Raw genomic sequence first — 12,575 nt, forward strand, 5'->3', positions numbered from 1 at the left:
TTTCGTTTTTAGTTTATCTTTTTTTCATGTTTCTGAATGTTAAACTTGGTACTTGTTGGCCAAGCCGTGACCAGAAGTGACTACTGTGCTGCAAGTGAAGAAGATTTCTTTAAGTTTGTTCTTCAAGATCCTGGCATGCTGAGAGATTTGGGAACAGCTTTCTCAACTTTCTCTTCCTTGGTCTCAGGTTCACAAGCCTCCAAATTAACCTCTGGTTAATAAATACCAGGTTAATAAAAAAAGGGATTAAATGTTCCTTTAATCATTATCCAAATTATTTCTCTTTTTTCCCTTTACAAAATTATTCTGTGTTATAGTTTCTTATTTAAAACTTTTTTGCTGTATATAGCACATTTCAGGAATGGGCCAATAGGAGACATGGTTCAGATAATCACTTTAGTAAAGGTGTCTGGAGAAGCTTTCGTCTGCTGCTTCCCGTGATGCTGCACTCTCCCGGTTTTCCTCCCGCCTCACTGGCTACCACTTCTTGGTCTCCTTACAGGCTACTCCTCCTCTACTTGACCCCCAAATGAAGGAGTGCTTCTGGATGGAGTCAAAAGTTCTCTCTTTATTTACTATCAGTCCATCGGTGGTTTCTTCTAGTCCCATGGATTTAAATACCATCTGATATTGATGAATCCAAATTTATATCTCCAGCTCTGAACTCTCCTATCAGTTCCAAACTCTTATATCTAAGAGCTTACTTGAAAGCTCAACTAAATGGCTGATAGCAACTCACATTTAATATGTAGAAACAGAACTCTTGATGTTCCCCAGTCTACCTTTCCTCCAGGCCTCTTGATTGAATAAACGACACCATTATCCATTCAACTGCTCAATCAAAATGAGACAGAATAGGGACGGGACTCTGCACCTCATCCTTAACCACCAGGTCCGGCACCTCCCAGCCCAGCTCTTTTTGAAGTCAAGATAAGCAACCTTCCAACCTCAAAACTTCCCCCAAGCAGTCGACCCAACTCCGGCATGGGCACAAAGCCTCGAGATGACCACTATACTACCTTCCTGGAGTGGCGGTAGTGAGCTACACCGCCATGTCGGACATACAGGGCAGGCACAGGGACCACAACCCTGACGGGGCTTGCGAAGACGATACCACCAGGAAGAGAGAAGCAGAATGCCTCCATCGGTGGAGAATCATGACGCCAGTCGGCTCCCTTCACCCCATAAAAGACTCAGGACGACTCCCTTCGGGGAGCCAGCCAGAGAGCCACTTCTCTTGTGCTGTCTCCCCTGTGCTCAAGCATAAGCCCCAATAAAACCTTGTCTGAGACTTCAGTTGGGCCTCTTGTCAATTTCTATTACACAGAGAGCCTAAGAGCCTAGGGTTGGTATCAAAAACACAACACAAAACAAAACAAAAACCTAGTCATTTCATTGATTTACATGGTCCACATCAAACCCATCAGAAAGTTATGTCGATTCTACCTCTAAAATATGTTTCATATCCACTCCCTCTATCAATTTTTACAACCACCACCATAGAACAAACCACTATCCTTTCTCATGAAAGGATGAGAGACTGCCTTTGAACCCGTCTCTCTGCTTTCGTTCTTCAACCTCTTCCTCCATATGTCAATCACCATGATCTTTTAAAAATATGAATCTTATTACTTTGGTAATCTCATGATATACCTTTAAGAACTTTCCATTGCGCTTAGAATTGAATTAAAAATCTTTATTGGAGTGTTCTTCACACTTTTGTCCAAATGCCCCTAGATATTTAAAAATGGACAACTAAGAGTAAATATTGGAGACAAATGCCTTGCATTTTAAAAAATCAACATTTTAAAATAAAAGGGTTACATAATTCTCCTAAATATATTCAACTAATTATTAAATATAGCAAGCAAAATTATTTTGTAAAATCATCCCTTAGTGAGATGCATAGGATTTTTTTTTTTCAATTTGATCATATTTCTGTAGACTAACTTTTTTTGTAGCTAGAATAAGACAGAGTTCAGGGTTCAGCATTAGTTCCAGTCTTTTTGTGCACTTTAGGATTTTTTTGCATAGCCACATTTCAATTGCATAGGTTGTTCAGATATGCCTTAATAAGTGTGAGAGAGATATGAACCCTTAAGAGTTGTTATATATGGTTACATTTGTAATTTCATTTCATGGTGAAATATATTAATTTCTAATTATGTACTTGATGGAACAAGCATATCCTATCAACATCTGACAGGGAGAAAACCATTCTAATTAACCAAAGCTGGTTTTCTATAGTTCAGAGCATAACATTCTAGGTTGTATTTTGGGAACATTTTGTTCTACACCCTTACTTAAGATATTAAGAATGCAACTTTGTAGAAATTAACAGCAAAAAGAAGACAATGTATTAGTCATTATTAAATATGTGCTTATAAAAGGTGTATTATTTACAGGAGAATCTATAATATATTCCTGTTAATTTAAATCTGATAAATGAATCATGAGAATATATAAAATAGTGGATAAGTGGCTGAGTGACAACAAGCAGGAGGCTTTCTCTAAGTGAAATAATGTGTGGCTTTACAGTACTCAGTGGTGTTTTAGTAACAGTTAATGAGGTGTATCTTTTCCAAAACTCTGAATAAATATTTAAAAAAAGACTTTTAAAAACCTCTATCTTATCTCCAATATATTCATATTTTTCTTTATAATGTATAATATTGATTGGAAGTAAACAAGAAATCTTTGACTTCCTCTTAAGATCAGGCAAAACATGCAACTAAGACACAGACTACCTCATGGGCAGTAGCAGTGTATAATATTGCTTTGGCTGTATTACCAGAACTCACTCAAAATTATGGCCTTCCTTAGATCTGTATCTAAACTGAGTCTTGTGTAAAATGGAACTCATAGTCACTAATTAGAATATACATCATACACAGATTTCAATATACTCCTTTCTCTGTGGATTTATTTCTAAAAAGGCTTATACTTATTGAGTTTTGATTGACATCACATTATCTTGCTTAATTTTTCCTACTTAAAGGGTCAGTATCTCTTTCAGAAAATCATAACGTTTAAAAATCCGTACTTTTTAAATAATATTTTTTCCCAGAAAAATATTTAAAAACTTAAATAGGATTTAATAATGATTTTAAAAAGATAAAATGGCTTCATCATTAATTTTTTTCGAATCACATACTTCATATTTCATGCCACTGTAGTTTTCTTTTTCTAGTTTAATTCTTTTCAAAATTATGATTCAGATTGCAGATGCAGTCACAGTAGGCTATCTTTCCAAGGTATGGGTCATTCCATCAGGACATACGCAGTTGCCTGTTCTCTGAAAACAGTCTTAGCAAGAAATGGACAATGCAATTTTATTCATGCAAGGAGGAATTCTATAAAACAGGTTGTAATTTTAGAGTATATTTTGTACATCATCTTGAATTTGGTATATTGATCCTTAAATACTATTTTATTTTTCTACATGACAAATAAGAAATACAGAGAATCTTAAAATTTTTTTCATTGTGAAAGTAAAGCATGCTTGTCATATAAAAAGTGAGGAAGTAGAAGGAATAAAATACCATGTCTTTGGTAGAACGTGTAGTGGTTTGGAGCACAGATTTTAGGGTCTCATTGACTAGGTTCAAATCCCAGCTGTGCCATCAACTAACTGTATGACCTTGGGAATGTTAATGTACTTACTTGTCCGTGCCTCAGTTTCTACAATTGTAAAATAGAGACGATGTTAATAGTAACTATACCATAGGGTTGCTGTGAGATGAAATGAGTCATTCAGATAAACCATCTGTCTCCAGGAAATATTCATTAAGCACTAGTTAACATCAACCAAGATGACCATTGTTGATGATTTGCTATGTTGCTTTTTTCTCATGTATTTTTAACATTTATTATAATAATAATAATACATGAGTGTCTATGTATGTATCCTGCTTTTCTTTTAAAATTAATTTTTAGTAATTTTTTTAACTACAAAATTGTTACATATTCTTTGCAGTAAAAAAAAAAATGCAGATAACACATTGGCTCAAAAATATTGTTCTGATCATGGAAACCATTTAAAATGCTTTTCCAGGGGAAGGGGTCAGGGGCATATAAGTACAGTGATGGATGGCAGCTAGACTTTTGGTGATGAACACGATGTAGTCTATACAGAAGTTGAAATATAATGATGTACACCTGAAATTTATATAATGTTATAAACCAATGTTACCTCATTAAAAAAAAATGCTTTTCCTAGAGTGTCTTAGAGCACTGTATACACAGCTGAGCGCAGACCTCCTCGTCTGTGAGAATGCACGATATAACTGTGAACATTGGATGATTGTCCCGAGGGAAATTAGACATCCTTCCCCATAATGCGTCTTCAGAGGGAACTTACAATGGGCTCCTTATGCTGGCTGCCTCTGTGATAGATATGTAACTTACAGTCAGTGTCTCTAAGGGAAACAGTCCCATTTACCACCTATCACCAGTTGCTATCTTGTTTCACCCAGGATAGAGTTCCCAGAAGACTCCTTGAACAGGAAAGAAGCTCTAACATTTTGCGGGACAGACATATCAGAAGGCTACTATTTTAGTCATTGTCATAACAAAATACCACAGGCTAGGTGGCTTAAGCAATAGAAATTTCTTTCTCATAGTTCTGGAAGCTGGAAAGTCCGAGATCAAGGTGCTAGCTGATTCGGTTTCTCATAACGGTTCTCTTCCTGGCTGGCAAGTGGCCACCTTCCCACTGTGCCCTCACACAAAGAAAGAGAGAGAAGTCTTCCTCTTCTTATAAGGCCACGTTCCTATCGGATTAGGGCTCCATCCTTATGACTTCATTTAACCTTAATTATCTCCTGAAGACCCTGTCTCCAGATGCAGTTGTACTGGGGGTTAAGGCTTCAACATATGAATTTGGGGAAGACAACAATTCAACTTTCATGTACTGTACAGGCAAAGAGGAATTCAGGAAATGTCAATCCTGTAATCTGCGTGAGTGTATTCTCCTGGCCCTACTATGGGACAGAAAAGAAATTTCTCCATTTTGTTTAGCATCCAACATAATGTCCTGATGAGAACATTTAATGAACACCTTACTGTGTGCTAGGAACTATGCCGGGTCCTGGGGCTTGAACTCTGTTCTTCAGAAACTCTGTCACCTCCACATCTAAACTCAAACTATGTTTCAAGTCTTTCATTGATTTGACCTCATCCATTTGTCCAAACTTGCTTCTCACATAATATTCCAGGGTGAACCATTCACTCTACTTCATCTGTTTTTCTACAAATGCTTTTGAGTACTTAACACATGTTGGGTTGTTCTAGGCATTGCGGATAGAGAAACAACCTAAGCAGAGTCCCTGCTTCCATGGATTTTAAAGCCAGTATGGGGCTCAGACAATAAACAAACAGAATAACATGATATCAGTTAGTAACCCTTATTGTGAAGAAATAATGATAGGAGGAGAGAACGCAATTTAGGAATATATGTGCCATTTTGGATGGAGTGGTTAAGGAAGTTTTCTTGAATCATGGGGGCATTTGAATAGGGACTTGAATAACTGAGGGAAGGAGTTGCATGACTATTTAAGGAAAGAGCATTCCAGGCAGAGGGCAGAACAATTGCGAAGTTCTTGAAGTGGGAGCATGCTTGAAGTATTTGTGGAATAGCAAGCCGACCAAAGTGGGTGAGTGGAACAAACTAGGGGAAAGAATGGTGGGAGATGTAATTGAAGAGAGAGCCAGGGGCCAGATCATGCAAGGCTTGGGGCATGATGTCGTTGATTTTCCTTCCACATAGGTAGGAAGCCCTTCGGGGGTTTGGCGGCTGTGTTGAGAATAGGAGGTAGTGGGTAAGTGTGAAGACAGGAGGCACTAGCAGTCATCAAGTCTGGACGACCCATCTCAGCCTCATTGTGATGTATCACCCGCATTCCTGCTTCTTCCCCTTTTCTCTGATCTCTCATTTGGCATGAGAGTCATGGTATATGACTCCTCTCTCCATTTATTCAATCCTTTGTGATCCAGCTCATGACATTTTATTAACTTCCGGCTTATTTTACACTGCGGAAAAACACTGCAGGTGACTTCTCTTCACATCTTTCAAATAGTTTAACATTCCTGGATTCTGCCAACTAAATCCATAATTTTGAGAAGGATTTCCTAAATGTGTATCATTCTATCTTATTAAAGTAACACTTTTCTTACCTGCTGATTTCTAATCCAAAGCCTTATCTAAATGGAATGCAGAAGAGAATCCAGAAAAATATGCCTCTGGGCTGCCAGAAAAGATGCCCCAAATCCATGCCCTAAAGTCCATATGTTTTCCTCTTACAGCCTCATATCCGCAAACCGCTGATAGAAGAGATATATGACAGTTGTAAGAGATACATTAGAAGAGATACATAATGAACTGTGATGGGAAGTTTCCCTCCTTTCCTGTTTCTGGGGATCTCACTTATTATCCCACTGACCATAAAAGAAGAATTCGTTTTTCCCCAGCTGATAGGATGGACTACTCATCTCACTCAGCATAATGTGGGGTGAAGTCAGTCCCACAATATGTAAACCACTCCATTAGGAAATACTGGGGACACCTGAAGGAACAGACTGGGATGTTCTGACCTGAAGGAGCAGGATATATCCGACATTTTTTAAAGTTTAGAAGTGGAAGGTCCTGGGAGAGCTATCATTTCTAATTCTTAAGCTTCCTGTCATTCTCCTCCACTTCCATTTCTCTCCACTGTTCACCTTCCTTTTTATCTATCTCTTTTCCATCCCCCTACCTGGGGAGGAGGGAAGGTGGGTTTTGTGTATCATCCTATTTAATCAATCTATTCTTTAAGAACCAGAATGAAATTTCCGGAAATAACGAAAAAATAGAGCACAATGCTTAGATGTGTCTCAAGAACGCGTGCTAAAGCATTACTCTTTATAATGGTGACTGCATAATGCATTTATTTAAGTTTAGCATCTATTTTTTATGTTGTAGCCGTGGCACCTGAATTAGTCAAGATTAATGGCCTGGCCCTACAAATAATGAGCAGTGTCTAAACGACCGTGGTGTAGGTTCTCAATGAATGCCTGTTGAATTCAATTTCAATAATAATCTGTCCCATTAAATGAATGACACAAGTTCTGAGACAGGCAACTTGTATATCCTGCTCATAGTTAAGACAGCTGTGAGGAGATAGGAACGCCCTTTGTGGACTCCTTAAAGACAGTAAAATGGACATTTTACTCAGGTTTCCAACAGGTCTCTGGACTCTGACAGATCTGGCTTGAAACTTGCTACTACCAGTTATCAGCTGTGTGAGGCATAATTTCTCTAAGTCTCAATTTTCTTATCTATAAGATGATGATAATGATTGACACTGCTCTTAGACTTTGACAAAAGAGGCCCCTGCCCTGGGGCCCACCCTGGCCCTTTTCTGACTGTGCCCTTCCGCAAGGTGTGAGGAGTTGGCAGGGCCAAGGAGATATGCCCACTCACAGCCCGCAGCGCCCCCCAGCTCCACCCCACAGACCAGCTCTGAGTATCTAGGACCCCAGAAACTCAGGTTCATAGGGCTCTGAGTCTGCTTTCAGAGCCTGCCCGAGGTGATGAAGGAGGGGCTGCTTGAGGGATGGGAGAGGTGTGAACGGAGCTTGTATGTTCAGCTAGACACCCACAAATCTGCATTTCAGGCATCTTGTGTAGTGCAGGTGGAGCCTGAGGTAAGAAGACAAGAAGCGTGCACCTGGGATGGGTACCCTACGGTACCCGTGAGTATCCTGGGGCAGCCACACTCCTGTGCAAACCTCCAAGGAATGAGAGAATAGGAAATTTGAACCTGGAATTCCAGGTGGTTATGATGTACGTTTTTCAAGATAGGGGGATGGAATATATTTTATTTAGCAGGTTGTTAGCTTGATTTACTATTGTTTTAAAAGATTATTTGTAGTTGAGATAATTGCAAATTCACATGCAATTCTAAAAAATAATACAAGGGATCCCTTGTACATTTTGCCTAGTTTCCCCAAACGGTAACATTTTGCAAAACTATAACATAATATCACAATCCAGATATTGACATTGATACAATCCAAAGATCATATTCTGTTTTCCCCAATTTTACTTGTACTCCTTGGTATGTATGTGTGTATTAAGATCTATGCATTTTATCACCTGTGTAGGTTCATATATTTACTACCACAGTCAAGACACTAAACAGTTTTAATACCACAAAGATTCCTTGTGGATTTATTACTTTTAAATATATAGATGTATAGAATGTCCCAGCAAATGAGGGGGAGTAGTATTAAAACTAAATGTTTGGCCTAGGCTAACTTAAGAGTAAAGTAGTATATCAGAATGGAGGACACTTTTGAAAAGGAAAACTCTTCCTGAGATAAAATGCTAGTATTAACCTAGTGATTCCTTTGGGAGAGGTTTTTCTCCCACTTGCATTTAGAGGGGTGTACTTGAAACTTCTGCCTCTGATTCATGGGACGGGCTGTTTCTCTGTCCTTTATTGCTCAATACTCCACATCTATATATTGTTTGCCCAACACTCTTTTTGTTGTTTATTGCTCAATACACTGCATCCATGAATACAGGAAAGCTGACCCTGAGGCCACCCTCATGCTTTAGCAAAGCTCTTGGGCTTCCTAGGAGCTCTGATTTCCATAGTTTGTGGGAGAGTTGAGGACCATCCTGCTAATCTCATTAGGAACCTATAAACTTCTCAGGCTTACACTCTACCCTGGATATAGATTTTAGGGCAACTAGGCCAACTCATGTTCTACTGGGGTGGTTAACAAGGCAGAAAGGGATTTTATTACCTGCCAGTAGCAGGAATTACTCTTGAAGGGTGTGAAAAAGGCGAAAGCACTATGGGGTGGGGGGGGAGGCGATAAAAGGTAAGACCCTCATGGACCTGGAACATAATCAAATGAAAAGAAGTACAGTTAGGTTACAGCTAGGACTCAGGTTTGGAACAGTTCTACCCCTGAACTCCCTGCAGCTTGTCCCAAATGCTCTGTGGTCCACTCTGGAATCCTTTTGATGGTTGGCAGGAGCTCCTGTTCTGCCTGCCTCCACCAGATACAGCCTGTTGGCTAGCTGACAAGCTGGCTCATTCTTAAAGCTCTTCTTTTCCAGTCTTTTGGCTTCTAAGTCTCTGCATTTTCAGCAGTTGGTTGACTCCTAGCAGGAGCCAAGACCTAATCTGGGAATGAAGCCAGGATCCAGGGCAGCCAAAAGGCAAAAATTGGCTGTGAAAATAAACCTAGTACTTCCTTAGGGACTCTGGGATGTTAGCAATGTTATGGAAGCAAACCCTTTGCTTATTTTGGGGTCCATATTTTTGGTGTATGTATATATAGAAACATATTTTTCCCCATATATATATGTTAGACAAATGACTGGAGCCCCAAATTTAACATAACTGTGCACATATATTGTGAGTAGTTGCTAAGAACATCAATCTGGGTAGCAGAATCACATAAGAAGCAATGGGAGAGAGCAGAAGGTAATCCTATTTGCAACTTGAATGTTGTCAAAGCATATTTTGGGAGAAATTTAATTTATTTCAGTCTTATAAATCTTTTTTGTTGCTTTAACTATTTTAAATACAGAAAGATTGTTAATAAATAATAAGACCATTATCTTACCATACTGAGAAAAAACACTGTTAATATTTTGCTTTACTTTCTTTTATTTTGTCCGTACATTTACCATAAATTATATTTGCAAGAATTTAAAAGTAGTATATGATTATTATAGAAAATATGGAAAAATCAAAAATAGAAATAAAATTAAAATCATGCATAATTCTACTACCCATAACACCACTGCTGACATTTTGGTGTATATCCTTCTAAAATATGTGTGTGTGTGTGTGTATGCATACCATTTGTTAAAACATATATGCAATATATACTTTAACAAAATTGAGTTATAGTATATACCTATTTTATAATCTTCCTTTTCTACCTAATGATGTATCTTGAAGATTTTCTCATATTCTTATAAAAGATGACTTTTAATGACTAAATAGTATTCCGTCACACAGATGTGCCATAACTGACTTAACAGTTTTCTTATTTTGGATATTGAAGTGGTTTCCAGTTTGTCATTGTAGAATAGAAAGTGGCAGAAATTTAGCACTTCTGCGTTCAGTGTCAGAGGGACTTGCTAAAAATGACTGTTCATTCTGTCTGTTGCTTCCAGCCCCTGCTGTTTCTGGAAATTTGCTGTGTCAACCATCTCCTCTTTTTCCGTTAAGAGTACGGATCTTATTATAAGACAATATAGTTAAGAGTATGCCTGCAGCAATGCCAGAGGGACCTGAGTTCGAGTCTTAAACCTGCCATTTTCCAGCTCTCAAAGACTCAGTTATCTCATATTTAAAATAGTGTTATTGTAAGGATTACACGAGACAGTGTATCTAAATTTATGTTGCTATTTAGCTGATAATAGTATTATCATTTATTGGCTCTTCTTTGAGACATATTTATTGAGCAGTTTAATGTGGCAGGCATTGTGTTAGGTGCTGAAGATACAAAGATGGGAAAAACAAACACAGCCCTGGCCCTGTGGCTTTTACAGTCCAGCATTATAGAAAATCATCAAACAATCATGTTTTTAAAAATTCAAAATTGCAGCTATGCCAAGCGCTAGGGAGGAGAGAGACCTGGTGCAAGGAGATCTGTCATAGGGAATTTGATGTAGCCACAGAGGGACTTGTGTTCTCAGAGGGAATAAGGACCTTTGCTCTATGATTCTGGACAAGAAGAAAGGGCAACAGGAAGACTGGTATCCACCAGAAAACACTCTACTTGCTCTAAGATCTTTTTTTGTCTTCTCTCCCCAAAGAACAGAAACTATGAATGTGACTTTGCAATGATGCACTGCAGACTGGGACCAGCAGGAAATGTCTTTAACTCTTTGCTTCCGACTGTGTATGGCCCTTGATCATCTTTCTTGTTTACAGCATCTGTGCTTTCATAGCCTTTTACCCACACCTCCAGGATGGACCATTGTAATGAGCTTCTTTGCCTGAGTTTGTGTTGTTTCTCACCTTCTTTACTCTGCCACACTGGCAATCTTTGTATTACCAGAGCTTAGCAGGGTGCCTGGCACACAATCGGCTCTCACAACACGCATGGCAGGTTGACTTAAAAGCTAATATAATATTTCAGGGCAGGACAGACGACACCTGCCCGGGAAGACGTAGGGAAAAAGGAAGAGACTTCTGGCCCTGAACATACCAAAGCCCAAAGACAATTCAATGTGAAAAGGAGTGGAAAGTAAATATCAAGGGGCAGCTGCTAGAAAGGGTTCAGTGAAAAAGGGGAGGAGGGCATTCCAGAAAAGGAGACAAGAGGTACATAAGTGAGAAAGCATGAGCAACATCCCCTGCAATAAGCGTAACATGGTATGGCTGTGCCTGGAGCAGAGAGAGGCTGGGGAAAGGCTGGTAGGTGGAAAAATAGGAGATGACACTGGGAAAGTAGTGGGAGTTGAGTTGTGAAATGTCTTCTGTCATTAACACTAGAAACAAATTAAAAAGAAAAACCAGACTGGAGAAGAGCAGGCGGCTTTAAAAAAATAGAATTTAAATACTGTTAATTACCTGACAGCACAGAAAAACAACACAGAGCAAAACAAATACTCCCAGCTGTGATCAGCATGCTTAAGGATCTTGAACTTCAGAAGCCTCTTGAGAACTAAAACCTTTATGGTCTGGTATCCTTGCTCCTGACCTTGCAATCACAAAGTTAACATCATCTTCAATGTCGGAAGGTAAACAGGCCTTTAGACCAGAGAAATATAGCATCTTATTTTTAAAAATTTTTGGTTAGTTTTTATATTTTTATTTCAAAATATATAAATAATAAGATTTTGTAACTTTACATCATAAATACATTTCTCATTATTAACAGATGTCTTCATATCCCAACAGATTAGAAAGTTTATTTGCATAAACTTCCAAGTTTATGCAAAAAAGTAAGAAATCTCACTGTTGCTGGAATAAATAGGTGCTTAATTTGCTTGCTTCCATTCTGTTGTCTATAGATTACAGGTAGGTTTTATGTGAACATATTCCTGTATGTAAAACTGTGGTTCCCAAGAATTCATTTCATTACCTCTTGTCCTAATTCTTAGAAACACACTTAGGGGCTCATATTGGCAGGGCTGTGAGGCTGCCCGCTATCTCATTCTGGTCTCCTCTGAGGATTCAGAACTCCAGACCACAGCCAGGACAGATTACACCGAGTGGACAATCATATAGAATTTGCCAACAAACATCCTGACTAGGTGCCAAGCCTGGGAAAAATAGGTATATAAATCAGAGTCCAAGAAAACAGATGTCACACTCACATTAGAATAATTTGAAGAGGGTTTATTTACGAGGGACTAATTACAGAAGTTCAGAGGAGTGAAGGTCATATCAGCATTTCTAAGAGGTGAATAACTCCTTTCATGCCCAGCTTTGCATATCATTGCCTATTTGGAAAATAAAATGCAGAGGATCTGTGTGCATACATCAGCAATTTTATGTACAACTAAAGTGAATCAAGAAGAGGGAAATCAAAGACTAAAGAAAACCTATCATAGTTGT

The 12,575-nt window shown here is 38.6% G+C and overlaps 1 protein-coding gene and 1 long non-coding RNA gene across 8 annotated transcripts in view; one reads left to right on the forward strand and one right to left on the reverse strand.

Annotated features, from left to right (window-relative positions):
* Positions 1 to 1,286, forward strand: part of LOC147917559 (uncharacterized) — a 38,053-nt gene extending 36,767 nt beyond the window's left edge. The window contains exon 3 of the long non-coding RNA XR_015550647.1: positions 503 to 1,286. This is a non-coding gene — a long non-coding RNA (uncharacterized LOC147917559). The remainder of the gene's footprint in view (positions 1 to 502) is intronic.
* The window catches only part of WDR72 (WD repeat domain 72), a 299,038-nt gene that overhangs the window by 269,364 nt on the left and 17,099 nt on the right, over positions 1 to 12,575 (reverse strand). The window lies entirely within an intron of this gene.

This window comes from Ceratotherium simum, chromosome 3 (genome assembly GCF_057802395.1).
Source record: "Ceratotherium simum simum isolate JZ-2026a chromosome 3, ASM5780239v1, whole genome shotgun sequence".
NCBI classification, from domain to species: domain Eukaryota; kingdom Metazoa; phylum Chordata; class Mammalia; order Perissodactyla; family Rhinocerotidae; genus Ceratotherium; species Ceratotherium simum.